The sequence below is a fragment of the Meriones unguiculatus genome, chromosome 12 (genome assembly GCF_030254825.1).
Source record: "Meriones unguiculatus strain TT.TT164.6M chromosome 12, Bangor_MerUng_6.1, whole genome shotgun sequence".
Taxonomy (NCBI): domain Eukaryota; kingdom Metazoa; phylum Chordata; class Mammalia; order Rodentia; family Muridae; genus Meriones; species Meriones unguiculatus.
The window spans coordinates 32,977,839-32,994,634 of NC_083360.1; the positions used below are offsets into that span (position 1 = coordinate 32,977,839).

At 43.1% G+C, this 16,796-nt stretch overlaps 1 non-coding gene across 1 annotated transcript; it reads left to right on the forward strand.

Annotated features, from left to right (window-relative positions):
- The first annotated feature begins 16,191 nt into the window (after positions 1-16,191).
- LOC132646959 (U6 spliceosomal RNA) lies at positions 16,192-16,296 on the forward strand. The gene has a single exon (XR_009585281.1). It is a non-coding gene; the product is annotated as a U6 spliceosomal RNA (small nuclear RNA).
- Positions 16,297-16,796: the final 500 nt, after the last annotated feature.

The window sequence follows — 16,796 nt, forward strand, 5'->3', positions numbered from 1 at the left end:
CTGCCACCAGTGGGTGGCCATTGACTGTGCTGGGCCTGACTTCCAGGACAACCCTCTGTTGGATAGCTAGATGCTAATAAAGAGGCTCTGGGTAGACAGTGCAACCAGTAGGAAACTGATATCTACTCCACCAACCCCACAATCCCCATAATCCACAAGGAAAGATCAAATGGGTTGACATACCACTTTCATCTCTTTTTATCAAGAATAACAATTTGCTTTTTGATTTGGAGTGAGAAAGGGAAACTTTGACTGAATCCTCAACCAGTATGTAAAACATTTAAAGAAACTTTCCTGTACCCATGAATTCACAGTATGCATTGAATCCTCGGGCGCTCACTAAGCCACCTCAACCTTAGGGTATAGAAGAGATGTGAAGCCCCGAGCTTTGGACTCAAGCGATCTAACCCTGAGGGACATCTGTGAACATCGTACTAACCTCACCTCACTACTGCTCACCTGTAAGGCAGATGTTAGTAAATTACCTCAAAATACAAAAAACAAAACTGCTCCCTGGCCTTGAAAACTTACTCCATGGTGGCTGGGGATATACAGTGTGTGCAAAGCATTTACCAGACCCTGGAGTTAACTTCCCTCACCACACAACAAATTTCAGCCTTTTTAATCCCAACACTCAGGAAACAGAGGCAGGTGTGTCTCTACGAGTTCGAGGCCAGCCTGGACTAAAAAGAGAGTTCTAAGACAGTCAGGGATGTTACACAGAGAAACCCTCCCTGTTTTGAAAAACTAACCACCACCACCCCAAATTTTTTTTTTCAAGGACAACGGCCTAAGAAGAGAGCTAGGCTGAATGCAATGGGTTAAATTTGAATCCTAGTACATATGCACACTGGTTTCTCATGTTCTTTCTCTGTGCTCCAGTTTCTTCATCACCCCATGTGATTGTTGTCATTCCTGTGCTTACCACACAGAGGTGAGTAACAGTTCTCTTATGTAATACGTAATAAATTATTTGTACGAATGTTTTGCCTCCATGTATGTCGGTACATCATATGTGTGCCTCTTGCCCATGGAGGTCTGATGAGTACATCAGATCTCCTGGAACTGGAGATACAAATGATTATGAGATACTATGTAGATACTGAGACCCAAACCCAGGTCCCCTGCAAGGGCAGCCAGTGCTCCTAACCATTGAACCATCTCTCCAGTACCAAGGTTTGAGGACATTTCTTATGAACAAATTATACTAGTGGATAAGATCTCTGCAAGCAAAAGACAAAACCCAAGGGAGAGTCACAGGAACAGAGGAAAAGCAAGCCAACCAAGGAGGCTTCTTCTCACTGCCCTATTTTTCACATAAGGGGCTTCTTCTGACCACCTGACCCTCCTCTCCCCTTCCTGATCCAGCCCCCCCTGATACATTCAAAGGTGAAAAATGTTCTCCCAGCCTCTTGAAGCCTCTTTGAAGTAGCCCAGAATGGAAAGGCTGACTGATGGAGAGTGGAGGCTTCCCCCTGGGAGTCCCCTCATCCCCTAAGAATGCAGACTTCCAACACTAGGTCCTGGCGCTTAATGATAAAAGCCTCCTCTCTGTGAAGCTCAGCTTCCAATCCTCGCAAACTTCACCCACCAATCCAGCTGACCAACACCGTAATTATGTTTCCAGCTGCTGAAAAACAACTTGTCCAAAGCAGACAGAATTGAAATGAAGTCATGTTTCCTTATTCAGAATCTTTCAGATGTGAATTCAAGACAGACAGCAAAGTTTTGGAGCGTCCGGTAATACCCAACTACTTTTCTGTAGCCCCCAGTCCAACATGCATTAACTATAGCACAGTCATTCATATCATAGTGCCATTGAAATATTATTTATGTAGAATTGTTTCTGGGTCTATTTTTAAGGTTTTATTTTTTGAGATTATAGATGATTACATTTTTTCCCTTTTCTTTCTCCAAACCTTCTCATGTAACACCACACCACTCCCTTTCAAATTCATGGTCTCTTTTTCTTTAATTGTTGTGATATATATATGTCGGGGCCTATTTTTAACAATCAAGAAAGGAACCTTCCTATATTCAAAAAAGATTGTGGTGACATTAATAACATTAATGAGAATATAATTACTTTAGCAGAAAGCACTAAAATGGTAATTTTTTAAAAAACAAAATTAAGTATATGCCACTATCAGAATTGTTACTTTTATTCAGTGTGCAGTGACATGAACCTAAAACAAAGGCAAGCCTTGTGTGTGTGCTTAAAGCAAAATTTTCAGTAAGTATTTAAAAAAAAAGAATTTCCAAACAGCGCGTGCTAACGCTGTTCAGCAGAGTGGGTCAGCTCAATGTCAGTCCTAATTCCGGGTAGAACAATGGGTTTCGAAGTGTGGTCACAGGCATTTCAGGTACGCTGAATTCTCCAGGGGTCTGCATCGGTTAAAACTGTGTTCATAACAATACTAAATAATCATCTGACTTTTAATCATGTTGATATTTATACCAGTGGCACAAAAAGAAAGCCGTTTCGTTGCTGGGGCTTTGTCACAGTCAAAAGCAGTGGCACAGTGTGTTCTGATAGCTATTATATTCTTCACAGAATGAGCTGGCACTGAACAATGTCAGTTTCACTTAAGAATGTCCTTTATGAAGCAGTTTTAAAAAAAAGATTAATTTCATTGGCTTCAGGCCTTGGACAAACAGCCTTTTGCACTTCCGTCTGATGAAATGGAAATTCTGCATAAAGCACTTTTTTCAAGGTTTATTGAGCTGAAATTCACTGAACAGTCAGTTAATCAAGTTAAAGCAAACAAATTGGTGGCATTTGATACCATCACAATGTTATGCAACCATCACCCTTCCCATCCCCAAGCATTTCATCACTTCAAAGTAAAAGGGAAATCCTATGTCCTATAAGCAGTTGTCCCTACATTATCTCAACGAAAATCCTTCTGCCATTGTCTGAACTAGTCTTTTTTTTTTAGATTTATTTATTTAGCATACAATGTTCTGTCTGCACGCCAGAAGAGGGCACCAGCTCTTATGATAGATGGTTGTGAGCCACCATGTGGTTGCTGGGAATTGAACTCAGGACCTCTGGAAGAGCAGCCAGTACTCTTAACCTCTGAGCCATCTCTCCAGCCCTGAACTAGTCTTTTAATTTAAGGCCTCCACTTTATCATAGTTGGCTATATGGCTTGTCTCAAAACATATATGAAGTTTGTGACTTCATATCAAACAGTTTATTGTATTTGTTACCAATGATAAATTGGTATTTAAATTAAAGCCTTCCACAAGGAGAGCAACAGAACCAAAAAATCTGAGCACAGGGGTCTTTCCTGAGACTGATACTCCAACCAAGGACTATGCATGGAGATAACCTAAGACCCCTACACAGATGTAGCCCATGGCAGTTCAGTATCCAAGTGGGTTCCATTGTAATAGGAACAGGGACTGTCTCTGACATGAACTGATTGGCCTGCTCTTTAATTACCTCCTCTTGAGGGGGAAGCAGCATTACCAGTACACAGAAGAGGACAATGCAGCCACTCCTGATGAGACCTAATTGACTAGGATCAGAAGGAAGGAAAAGAAGACCTCCCCTTTCAGTGGACTTGGGGAGGGGCATGCATGCAGAGGGTGGAGGAAGGGAGGGATTGGGACGGGAGGAGGGAGGGAACCACAGGGGGAATACAAAGTGAATAAAGTGTAATTAATAAAGAACTTAAAAAAATAAATTAAACCCTAATTTTGGGAAGCTTGAATGTTCCATAAGTCTGACTGCTTCTCAATACATAAAGCCCTTCTGACTGAAGATTGGGCATGGTGCAGCTTGCCTTTGATCCCAGCCCTCGAGAGGCAGAGGCAGGTGGTTCTCTGAGTTCAAGGTCAGCCTTCTCAAAATAAAACCTATCTCAAAATAAAACAAAAGTGTTTTCTCCCAAGATGAGTGGTAATACAAGCTAGAAAAAGTGAATATTTGATAACACCTAATGAAATGAGGCAAGAGAGAGCTATATAACCCAGTGAATTAACGTTTTCTTTAAGATCAACTCATTCTGTTAGTAACAGTGCCATTCAAGGTGGAAGACAGAGCAATGAACTTCAGTGCAGCAGAATGCTAAAAGCTCATTGGTCTAAACTACCCAACCAAGCTTTGGCAAGTCTTAGTATATAAAGAAAAAATACCCACAAAGACCTTATTTGTATGAGACAAGATTTTCTTTTGTACTTTCACCACAGCAAATCGCCACCAACCAAATGCAGAAGCAAATGTAACAATATGGGATTCACATTGGCATTGGGAGAAGGATGTGTAGAGGAATCAGGAAAAGCTGAAGAGAGAAATAGGGGTAAATAACGATCATATTCTATTGCATACAAGTATGGAATGTTTAAAATAATAAAAAAGGAAAACAAAAAAATGTAAAATAAAATAACCAGCAACAACAAACACTACCAGAGAAACAAAACTTCCATAACATTGATGTAGGCAATGAAATTCTTGTTTTATTTTGATGCAGGATCTCTCCACAGATCCCTGGCTATCCTGGAACTCACTATGTAAACCAGGCTGGCCTAGAACTAACAGAGATTTGCCTGCCTCTCCCTTGCAAGTGCTGGGATTAAAGGCGTGTGCCACCATGTTTGTTAAACATGCCTCAAAAGCATAGGCAAAATAAACAAATGAGATTACATCAAACTAAACAGCTTCAGTATAGCAAAGAAAGTAACAGCGAACAGACAACTTATAAAAAGAAACTGCATTTGCAGACCTTATATCTAGGAAAAATACAAAATATATCAAGGAATTCAACTCAAAAATAAACAAGCTGGGCATAGTGGCTCATACTTATAGTATCAACACTTAGGAGGCAGAGGCAGGTAGATCTCTGTGAGTTTGAGGCCAACCCAGTCTACAAAAAGCAAGCCCAAGACAGCCAAGGCTACAAAAAAATAAAAAAATAAAAATAAATAACCCAACTGAGAAATAAACTGAAGGCATGAACAGACATGTCTCAAAAAAAGACATAGCTAAATGCAGTGGTGCCACCTTTAATCCCAGTGCTTGGGAGGCAGAGGCAGGCAGATCCCTAGGCACTCAAGACAAGCCTGGTCTACAGAGCAAATTTTAGGCCACCCAAGGCTACAAAGCAAGACACTGTCTCAAAGCAAAACAGAAGATGACATACATATAAATGACCAGTAGCTATATGAAAAAAAAAAAATCTAGCTTCACTATTTATCCAGGAAACGCATAATAAAATAAAAGTGTACAGTCTGAGGAGATGGCTCAGTGGATAAAAGTGCTCACTGCCCAAGAATGAGGAACTGAATTTGGACTTCAATGTGAAAAGCCAGGCACAGCAGAGAATGACAGAGACAGGAGGATCCAGGGCCTTACTGACCAAACATTTTCACCAATTAGTAAGAAACCCTGCCTCAAAATATAAGGTGGTACACAATAGAAGATAAAGACATCAAATGTTGACCTCTGGCCTCCACATGTACACACACACACACACACACACACACACACTCACACACACAGGCAGTTAATTCTCAAAGAAGGGTCAAAGTGTACGGCTCAATGGTAAACGTATGCTTGTGTGCTTAGCATAAGCAAGGCTGTAGATCAAGCATCCGGCACCATTGCATGCCTAAATAAATCTACATTAAAAAAAATACAATGTCTTTTATTAATAAGATAGGCACACAAATGCTGGTGAAAATACAGAGAAAAGGAAACTTCGCTGTTGGCTAGAATGTCAGTCAGTAAAGCATTATGGAAAATAAACGAAGATACTTCAAAAAAAACTAAAGAAGTGCGGTGATGTAATCCAGTTAGCAGAATGCTGTCTGCCATACATGAAACTCTGGGTTTGAGGCTACCCCCCATGACCACATAAACCTGGAGCAGTGGCACAGGCCTGTAATTCCAGCACTTGGGAGGTGGAGACAGCAGAATTAGAAGGTCAAGATCATTTTGGGCTAAATAAAGAAATAAATAAATCCTGGGCAACGTAGTGAGTTTGAAGCCGATCTGGACAACATGATACCGTGTCCAAAAAACTAAAGATACAAGCAGAATAGGTTCCAACAATCTGAGTATAGGGTACATATCCAAAGAAGATGATGTCATATGTAGAATAAATATCTACCATCTCGTGTTCTTTGCAGCATCATTCACAATATCCACGCAACGGAAGGAATCCAAGTGTGGATTCCAACAGCAAATGAATGGATAAAGAAAATGTGGTTTGTGTACAATGGAATGCTATTCAGCTTAAAAAAGAAGAAAACCCCATTACGTTTCAATAAGATAGGTGAACTTGGAGACAGACTATTACTCTAAGTGAAATAAGCCAGACACAGATAAATAGAGAATACAGTCACCTATACATGGAATCTAAAGTTAGTCAATCCCAAAGAAACAGAGTAAAACGCTAGTCTCAAGAGGTTAAGACTGAGGCCAACTGAGAAACTACTGGTCTAAGAACACAAGATATTAGACAAAAGGAATTGGTTCAGAATATCATCACATGACAAGTGATTCTCCTTATACAGCATATACTATTGTATAGCTATCCTGCATACTGTATTTTAGCAAGGTATTGTATGAGAGAATATGTTTCAAGTGTCCTTGCTGCTTATTTTGTTGTGCATTTATTTTTTTTTCCAAATGACTGGACTTGGCAAAACATGTGTGATTGAGCTTTTGAGTCAATCATACCTGCCCTCCCTCCTTACTGCCTGTGGCTTTCATCTGGAGAATAGGGGACTGAAGGAGTTAAATGAGCATGTACGGTAGCACGAGTGATTTCTACTGTCCTTTCGGGAGAGTTACCTGGAGCCTCGCATCAGAGCAGACTGAGGACCGTGGGAGGTGGAAGGCCTGGATCACTGACTCACTAACTGAGCTGACCTCACCCATAGAGCCTCAGTTTTCCCATCCAGAAAATGACAGGGTAGGATGTCAGGTACTCTGGAGCCTGCTGGGCCTTCCCACCATCCTCTCATTAAAGGATTGGCCTCACTTTGTTTGATGACTGCATCTGAGAATCGCAGATTTGCACCTGGAAAGGACTCAGGAGCAAAGGACTCCCTGGCACCCACACTCCATTTCACAAATTAATAAACTGAGGCCTAGAGAAGTTAAGGCCTTGGTTTAACCACTCTGCCAAGAGTGGGTGGTGGGCCTCACTAGGACCCCGTGGGGAAGTGACTTGGAGAAATGACTCTGCTGTTTAGCAGTTTAGCCTCCACATGCTTTAACAAGCACTTGCTGTTGAGCGGCGATACAAATCTCCCTTGAGCCTGAGAAAATCAATACTGTAGGGCCTCCACTAGGTTAACAAGATTGATGGATGCTCCGTGTTTCCAGCTAAGTCCGCCTTTAAAAGGTCAGGAGCCCTCTCTAAACTCTCCCAGGAAAGGCAGAGGAAATGAAAGTGGCAAGAAGTTAGAAATGGGGGCTGGTGGGGCCTGCGTCTCCCCCTTCTCCTCTCTCCACAGTGTAACAGAACACACCCCTCTCAGCACCCAGATTACTCGGCAGCAAGCTTTGCTGCAGCCTGGGCCAACTCACCAGCTACAAATAGAACCAGAACCCACTGAAAATAGCACCTCTTTCCTCCTGCCCAGGACTTCCAAGCACTCATTAGGACACCCTGGCCCAACTTGAGCAGGTCACAAGCCAGGAACTCAGAGAGAGGGACACCAAGCCCCACCCCAAGAGTTATGGATCACCAACTCAGGAGGAGGAGCCTCAGTAATAGCTGGTTCAGTCAGTGCCAGCATCATGGTCTCCTCCTGGCTCCAGAAGCCAAAAAGAAAAAAGAAAGTCCCTTTCTTTTTGTGGAGTTTGGGGGTGTCACATGCCTTTCTTCCCAGTTTTGGGGAAAAAGAGGCAGGTGGATCTCTGAGTTCGAGGCCAGCCTACTCTACAGAGTGAGTTCTAGGACAACCAGGGCTCCACAGAAAAACCCTGTCTTGAAAATGCAAACAAACAAAACAAAAACAAAAGAAAGAAGCACTTGACTGCTCCCAGAGGTGAGGCGCTTCCTCCAAAGCCACACAACCAGTGGGAGGTAGAGCAGAGCATGAATCCTCTCCTTCCCCTTAGGTGAACCACTGCAATTCATTCATCAACAGGCAAGGCCAACTAGCTCCAGATCCTTGAGGCTGAAAATGTTACCAGAGAAATCCTTGAGGCTGAAATGTTACCATGCCAGGCTGGACCACTCACTCATCCTTGATAAGCAAATTTAAAGTGCCAAATTAATAATGAAAAGGACTTATTCACTGAGACCCAATTGGAAAGAGACAAAGAGATCAGGCACCCTCCAATCCAAGTCCATCTTGAGGATCCTAACATGAGGTCAGGTTAAACAGCGAGCAAAAGATATGTATAGTTAAGTAGTCCTAATCAAGGGATGGAGAGGTAGCCTTTCATTGCCTCAGGCTCCAAGTCTCCTGCAAGAAAAATGGTCAGAAAAGTCAGCACTCTAAGTTCCCCTTCTGGCTGGCACCAGGCACAGCATCTTCCTTCTCCCAGAAGTCCTGGGAGAAATTTCAATCCCTTGGGGTGTCTCGTTTCAGTAGTCCAGATAGTCAGTGTGCCCGATGCAGCGCCAGTTTAAGAATGTCTTCATTCCTTCCCGACACACCAGTTACAAAGCAAACTCAGACCATCCAGGCCAGCCTTGGACAGCTGGAGAAACTGAGACACACAGCCAGAGAGGACTCTTCTCAAAGCATGCACTTAGTAAGTGAGTAAACCAAGCTTCCAGGTCTATTGGTTCAGAGGTCAATTGTTTTTGCCGAGTGGAGGCAAACAGAATCTCCCTTGTTCCCGGTATGTGGCAACCCCATGGGTCTATTTATTTATTTATTTATTTATTTATTTCGCGGCCTCAGCAGAGTAAAGGGCTCCTGCCGCCTCCTCTGGCTCACAGACACCAAGTCTGGCAGCCAGGCATCCTGAGATTACCTCTTCTCCCCGCTCTGCTCAGGGTGTTTAATGTTCTAGGGGAAGAGAGCAAACAGCAGGACATAAATCATGGGTGACACAGGCTGGCTTTCTCCTTTGCTGAATGTGAAGCAGACAGGACCCAGCAAGGGAAGAGAATTTGCAAGAATCTGTTGGCTCATTTAAATCCAAGGTCCAACCGCACACATTTCTCCTACTCCTGAGAGCTAGATATATTTTCCTCTGCCCGGGATCCCATCTGCTGTAAAATAATTCTCTAAACAGTCTTAACCTCTGCAGTGATGATGACAGGAAAGAAGAGAACAAGGCCAAGGGAATTCTACTGGGGAGGAATTAAGTTATTTAAGAAATGTTTTAGAGGTTTGAAAAAATTTTACAGCTAGTGAGTGTGTCAGAAAATCTCAATTCCGTTTGCAGCTCTGCTGTGCCTCTCTTGAGTCTGCCCGGATGTTTCCCAGTGTTTGGGTTGAACTAAGGAGCCACATGAGATGCATACACTTGCACACTTGCTCAATCTTTTCTTTCTTTCCTCCTCTCTCCTCCTCCTCTTCCTCTTTCTCCTCCTCCTTCTTTTTGAGACAAAGTTTTTCTGCGTAGCCCTGGCTGTTCTGGAACTCACTTTGTAAACCAGGCTGGCCTCAAACTCACAGAGATCTGCCTGCTTCTGCCTCTCAAATGCTGGAATCAAAGGTGCGTGCCGCTGCGCCCGGCTCACATTTTGTATTGTTTTTCATAGGGCATCTATATGTAATCATAGGCATCTCAGCAGGCCTAGAACCTACTATGTTGGCCAAGCTGGCTTTGAATTTGTTTTGATCTTCCTGCCTCTGCCTTCGACCTTGAGGGAAATGAAAGGCGGGCAATCATACCTGGTTCTCTCTTTCTCTCTCTCTCTCTCCCTCTGTTTTTTTTTATTTTTTTTTCTTTTCTTGTTTAGATGGACTTTCATGAAATCCAGGCTGGCCTTAAATCTGCTGTGTAATCAGGGATGACTTTGAACTTCTGATCCCCCTGCCTCTACCTCCCAAGTGTTGGGATTACAGGCATGTGTCACTATATCCTGTTTGTGTGGTATTAGAGATCTAACCCAGGGCTTTGTACATGTAAGGCAGGCTCTCCACTAACTGAGCCTCATCCTCAAACTCAGTCTTTCTCTCTCCCTTCCCACCTCCCCCCTCCAGTGTTGGGGATGGAGCTTAGAGCTTCATGCTTGTTTGACTACATATCCAGCCCCTCAGTCAGTCTCTTTGTTGCCAGCATTGGTTGAACAGTCCCTTAATTGAGCACAGGAACAAGTTCTGCTCATGCAACAGTAAAGAATACAAGCCCAGCCCCTTCTCTCCTGAGACCCATGGTCTAGTCAGGTAAGCAAAGAAGCAGCCTGGGTTAGTGCTCAGATGGAGGAACCAAGGATTCATGGCAGTGAAGATGTGGAAGAAGCCACCCTAGACTCACAAAGGTCCTGAAGACATTGATTTAGAGACTGAAAGGGGGACCAGATGTACCCTGACCAGCCAGGAATGGTGGCTCACATCTGTAATTCCAGCATTCAAAAAATTGAGGCAGAGGCTGGCCAGTGGTGGCACATGTCTTTAATCCCAGCACTTGGATCTCTGTGAGTACGAAGCCAGCCTGATCTACGGAGTGAGGTCCAGGACAGCCAGGGATACACAGAGAAACCCTGTCTCAAAATCAAACAAACAAGAAAGAAAAAAGGAAAGGAAGGAAGGAAGGAAGGAAGGAAGGAAGGAAGGAAGGAAGGAAGGAGAAAGGATGGAAGAAAGGAAGGAAAGAAAGTTGAGGCAGGAGGATTAGAAACTCAAGCTCATCCTCTGCTACATAGCAAGTCCAGGATACAAGATCCTGTCTCAAAACAAACAAAAACAAGCAAACAAAACAGATGTACATTGGCTAAAACTTGAGGGGAAAGAAAAAGGAAACGACACAAACAAAGATCCAGAGGCAAAAGATGGCTGATGTATCCATTGAACCAATGAATTCAGACAGGTGTTGGTTTGTTTAAGCCTCTTGCTATGGTCCCGAGAGGAGAACGATGCTGAAATTCTATGACTTAATCTTGCGTGGGTCATAAAATAAGGCGGGTTCCATACGGTTGCATTCTTTCACTGTGACAAACGCTTCATCAGCACCTCTAGGAATAGCCCTGTCCCAGCAAGTCCTCAGATGGTGATGGGTCCTCTTACTGTGCTTGTTCCGACTGTCCCCCATCCCACATTCCCAACATTTCTAAGTTGAGTTTCTTATACACTGACATACCCCCTCCCCCTTATCAGGGTACATGCAGCACAAAGGGGCAACTACTGTGATATGGAAGCCTCTAGCTCTCCAGAAAAATCACAGACTTACATTCAGCCAGACACATTTTGACTCTCAACCCAAAGGCCTGGGAAATAATTAGGCTTTGAAGTCCTGAATCAGGAAATCTAACCTGTATCCAAAAACCCAGAGAAACTGACTGATTCTGTCTCAGGCAAAGGGGTAGCCAATCCAGCCTGCGGCTTCTGAATTTCCCGTTTGTGAATCGTGAGATTATGTGGTTAGTCTTAAAACTAAAGAGAACAAGAATCTGTCATAGTGGCCGTAATTTTCAGGACTTAGGAGGCAGAGGAAGGTGAATCTCTGTAAATTTGAGGCCAGCCTGGTCTACATAGCGAGTTCTAGGATAGTCAGAGACCTTGGGGTGGGGGAGAAAAGGAAAGGTAGAGAGGAGAGAAAGAGGAGAGAGAGAGAGAGAGAGAGAGAGAGAGAGAGAGAAACAAGCCAGAGTCTTGATAAATGCACACAGTGATCTCACAAAAGAAAGTTACAACTAGGCATGCTGGCTCAGACCTGTGATCCCAGCACTTGTGAAGGTAAAGCAAAAAGAGTGCCACAAGTTTAATGCCAGATTTCAGAGTGAGTTCTAAACCAGCCTGGGCTACAAAGCAAGAGCCCTTTCTCAAGCAACAACAAGAAAAAGGAAATTATAGAGTTTGTAGAGCAAATTCCTACAACTTTATAACCCACTTTAGAAACACTGCATAGTGTCCTCATAATTTGGTAAGCATATATTCTCATATACAGAGTGAGCGCAACCTACATTTTAGATGAATGGAAGGTTGTCTAGCTCCTTACTGTGTGATCTCTAGCCAGCCAGCTCTCCCCTTTTGTTTGTTTGTTTGGTTGCTTGGAGGGTCGGTTTTGACACAAGAGTCTTACTATGTAACCCTGACTGGCTTCTTGCTATGTAGGCTAGGCTGGCCTCAGACTCACAGATTCATCTGCCTCTGCCTGCCCAGTTTGGGGACTAAAGAAAAGTATGCCACCATACTTGGCTAGCTTCTGATTTTGAAGCCTCATGCTTATCTTCTACAACAAGGTACAACAAACCATTTCCATAAAGGAGCAGACAGTAAGTATTTTAGCCTTTGTAAGCTCTGCAGCTTCTCTCTTTTTCTCTCCCCTCTGTCCGTCCTTCCCTTCCTCCTCTCCTTCCTTTCTCCTCTCCTTATCTTCCCTCCCTCCTTCCTTTCTTCCTTCATTCTTTCCCTCATTCTTTCCTTCCTCCTTTCTTCTCTCTAAAGTGTAAAAACTATTCTTAGTTCTCAGGTCAAGAACACAGGCTATTACAAAGGGCAGAGCAGGATTTTGGCGTGAGACATGACTGCTGACTCATGTTCAACTATGCTCACTACATCTATGAATGGTTGCAGAAATTTACCAGCTTTTCTGCATTTTGTTGTTGTTGTTGTTGTTGTTGGTGGTGGTGGTGGTGGTGGTGGTGGTCCCTCTAAACCACTTGAGAAGGTGGCCACTAAGCTATTTCCCTTTGCTAAGTACAAGTTGATGTCCAGAGAAAGAGATGATGAATCTCCTTGGCAAGGTGACTTAGTATTAAGAGAAAGCTGAAATAGAGATTTTGTTTTGTTTTGTTTTTGAGACAGGGCTCCTTCCTTCCTTCCTTCCTTCCTTCCTTCCTTCCTTCCTTCCTTTTTCAAGAAAGAGTTTCTCTGTGTAGCCTTGGCTGTCCTGGACTCACTTTGTAGACCAGGCTGGACTCACAGAGATTCACCTGCCTCTGCCTCTCAGATTGCTGGGGTTACAGGCGTGGGCCACCATGTCCGGCTCCAGGGTTTCTTTTTTAAGTAGAGATTTTTAAAACCCAGACCTGCAAAGAAACACTAGACCTTAATACTTAGGAGAGAAGACATTGAACCATGGTGTGTAATTGTAGCATCTCCGCTATTTCTAGGAAACAAGGGGTCTAAGCAATAGTTTTTGGGTTGGCTCTTTAGTAGAATACCTGCTTAATACATAAGTCCCTTGGTTTAATCTCAAGTTCTCCTACAGAGAGAGAGAGAGAGAGAGAGAGAGAGAGAGAGAGAGGAGCACTACTTGGTGAAAGAACAACCCATCTACTTGCAGATGATCAAAAGGCCGCTAACAGAAAATATGGGACAAAACTTTCAAACTATTCCTCAGGTCTCCCATGCTATGGCTACCATAGACAAACAGTGTCGGGAGCTGGAACACTGGCTGCTCTTCCAGAGGACCTGGTTTAAGTTCCCAACACCCACACGGTTAGCTCACAAATGCCAGTAATTCCATTTCCAGGGACCCTAATGCCTTCCTCTGCCGTCCTTGGACATCAGGTGCGAAAGGTGATGCGTAGGCATAGCTTCAGGAGAAATACCCGTACACATGAAGTAACAAAATAATAACAATAAAAACTTAATGCCGACCACCTTGCAGGTCCCCGTCCCACTGGGCCTCAAACTAACTCTGTGAGGCAAGTAACTGTGGTCCCCACCGTGTGAGTGAAGGGATGCTGCAAGCGCTGGTTAGCGTGTTCGCCTGCTCGGAGGCAGGTAGGAAGGGATGGGCTTGCAGCACAGATGCCAGTCTCCCCGGCTCCACAGTCAGGAAGTGTCTTGCTGATTCGAACCACTTCCCCGAGCTCATGATCAGAATGTTCACAGTCAATTTCTTACAGTGTCTTAGCTATGTAGAGTATTAGGTTGTTTGATAAATGTTTCTCGTGTTAGTTTTCACTCACTCTGTACGGATTGATTTCTTGCATTCTGCTCACCCAAGTTCAATATTTGAGTTACAATTCAAATTGGGTTCTTGGCTCAGAAATAGATTTATATAAATATACTCAATCGGTTTGTGACAGATGCCAAAGCAATCCAGTAGAGGAAAAAAATAGCCTTTTCAAAAATGGTATCTAAGTAATTGACTAGCCACAGGCAAATAAATAAACTTGGATTACATAAAGAATTAACTGAAGTTGATTTAGGGCTTAAATGCAAAATATAAAACTATACAACTTTTAGGAAGAAAAATCTTTGAAATCCAGGGCTAGGAAAAAAACAAACAAACAAACAAACAAAAAACCTTTAGATTCAATGACAAAAATACAACCCATAAAAGGAAAAAGTATTAGGTTGGACCATATCAAAACTGAAAACTCTATTGACAATCCCATGAAGGAAATGAAAAAATTTACAGACTGGAAGAAAATATTTGTAAACTATCTACTCAGAAAAATATGCCCCAAACTCAACAGTTAAAGCTCAGACAGTCTCACTGAATATGGTGACATATGTTGGCAATCCCACTCAGGAGCCTGACCTGGGATTGTGAGTTCAAGGCCAGTCAGTCTATGTAGTAAATTCCAGACTAGCCTGGGTTATATAGTGAGCCTTTGTCTCAAATTATATGGTATGCTATATATATATATATATATATATATATATATATATATATCATACCAATTAGAAAATTGGCAAAAGACATACGTGGGCAGATATTTTTCTAAAAACAATGCCAAAATGGCTAACAAACATAGGAAAAGATATTCAGCATTACTGGTCAATAGGGAAGGACAAAGGAAAACCAAGATAAAGCATCACTCGTCAGAATTGCTAGAGCAAGAATGAATGGCAGTGAGAATGGCTGGCAAGGATGCGGGCGACCAGATTGTTCCTGTTCATACATTGTCAGTGCAGATGCCGTGTGAAAAGTCTCCATGGAGAAAAATATGGCTGTTTCTTACACAGCTCAACACTTAACGGCCACTCAGGAACTGTGACTTTGAACATTTATCCTAGAGAAATTAACTTAAAAATCAGACAAAAACTCTGCATGCTTGTTCACAGAGGCTTATTTATTTATTTATTATTTTTGTTTGTTTGCTTCTGTTTTTAGTTTTTGGTTTTCCGAGACAGCAGGTTTCTGTGTGTAGCCTTGGCTGTCCTAGACTTGTTTTGTAGACCAGGCTGTCCTCGAACTCACAGAGCTCTGCTTGCCTCTGCCTCCTGAGTGCTGGGATTACAGGTGTGTGCCACTGAGCCCGGCTGGCTTAATTTATAATAGCCCCAAGTGGGAAACTAGATGCCCTTTAGTAGAGGCCCTTGGTAACGCTATGCCATGGAACACTACTCAGCTGTAAAAAGGAAGGAGCTTTCGCTAGTTGTAGCATCTTTGTTGTTTTTCAAGAAAATCATGTTAACTGGAAATACACACACACACACACACACACACACACACACACACGAGTGCGAGCGCGCCCGTGCGCACACTGGAAAGATGGCTGTGCAAGAAAAAGCACTTGTTGCCAGCCTGACTATCTGAGTATGATCCCCGGGACCCATATCATAGAAAGAGCCAACTTATGAAAGTCATTATCTGACCTCAACATGCATGCACCCACATACAAATAAACAACACACATACACAACTACCACCGCTAAACAAACATAAATAAATAAACAAGTGGCTGGAGAGGTGGCTCAGCAGTTAAGAGCTCTTGCTGTTCTTCCTCCAGAGGACCTGCGTTCAGTTTCTGGTATCCAGATTAGCTGGCTCATAGCTGCCTGTAACTCCAGCTCCAGGAGATCTGATAGCTTCTTCTGGCCTCCTCCAGCACTAGTACTTATGTGTTGTGCATACAGACAGACAGACAGACAGACACAGACACACACACATGCACAAATAGTAACTAAAAATAAATTCTTTAAATATTTATTTATTTATTATGCATACAGCGTTCTGCCTGCATGTATGCCTGCACGCCAGAAGAGGACATCAGATCTCATTATAGATGGTTGTGAACCACCATGTGGTTGCTGGGAATTAAACTGAGGACCTTTGAAAGAGCAGACAGTGCTCTTAACCTCTGGGCCATCTCTCCAGCCCCCTAAATCTTTTTTTTTTTTTTTTTTTTTTTTTTTAATGAAAGCATGCTCACTCTGGTAGCAAATGTACTAAAATCGGAGCGACACAGAGAAAGTTAGCATGGCGCCTGTGCAAGGACGACACAAATTCATGAAGCATTCCTTATTTGAAAACAATGATGAAACCAGTAAATAAATAAATAAAAATTACTATCTCAAGGGCATGCATATTCTGTGTGGTGGTGAATCTTGAGTTTCAACTTTACAGGACCTCCAAGCCTCTAGAGGACAGACTTCTGCATAAGCCTGTGAGAGAGTTCCTAGACTGCACAGATTGAGGTGGGAAGACCCATCCTAAAGACAGACAGCACCGTAGACCGGGGTACCAGGCTGAAGAAAAGGAGGGTATGAGCCGGGGCGTGGCAGCACACACCTTTGATCCCAGCACACACCTTTGATCCCAGCACTCAGGAGGCAGAGGCAGGCAGATCTCTGTGAGTTCAAGACCAGCCTGGTCTACAAAGTGAGTCCAGGACAGTTAAGGCTACACAGAGAAACCCTGTCTGGAAAAGCCAAAAAGAAAAAAAAAACAAAGAAAGAAAAAGGGTAGAAAAGGAGGAAATAAAGTGAGACCAGAAATCAGTCACCTTTCTCTGCTTCCTGGCTACAGA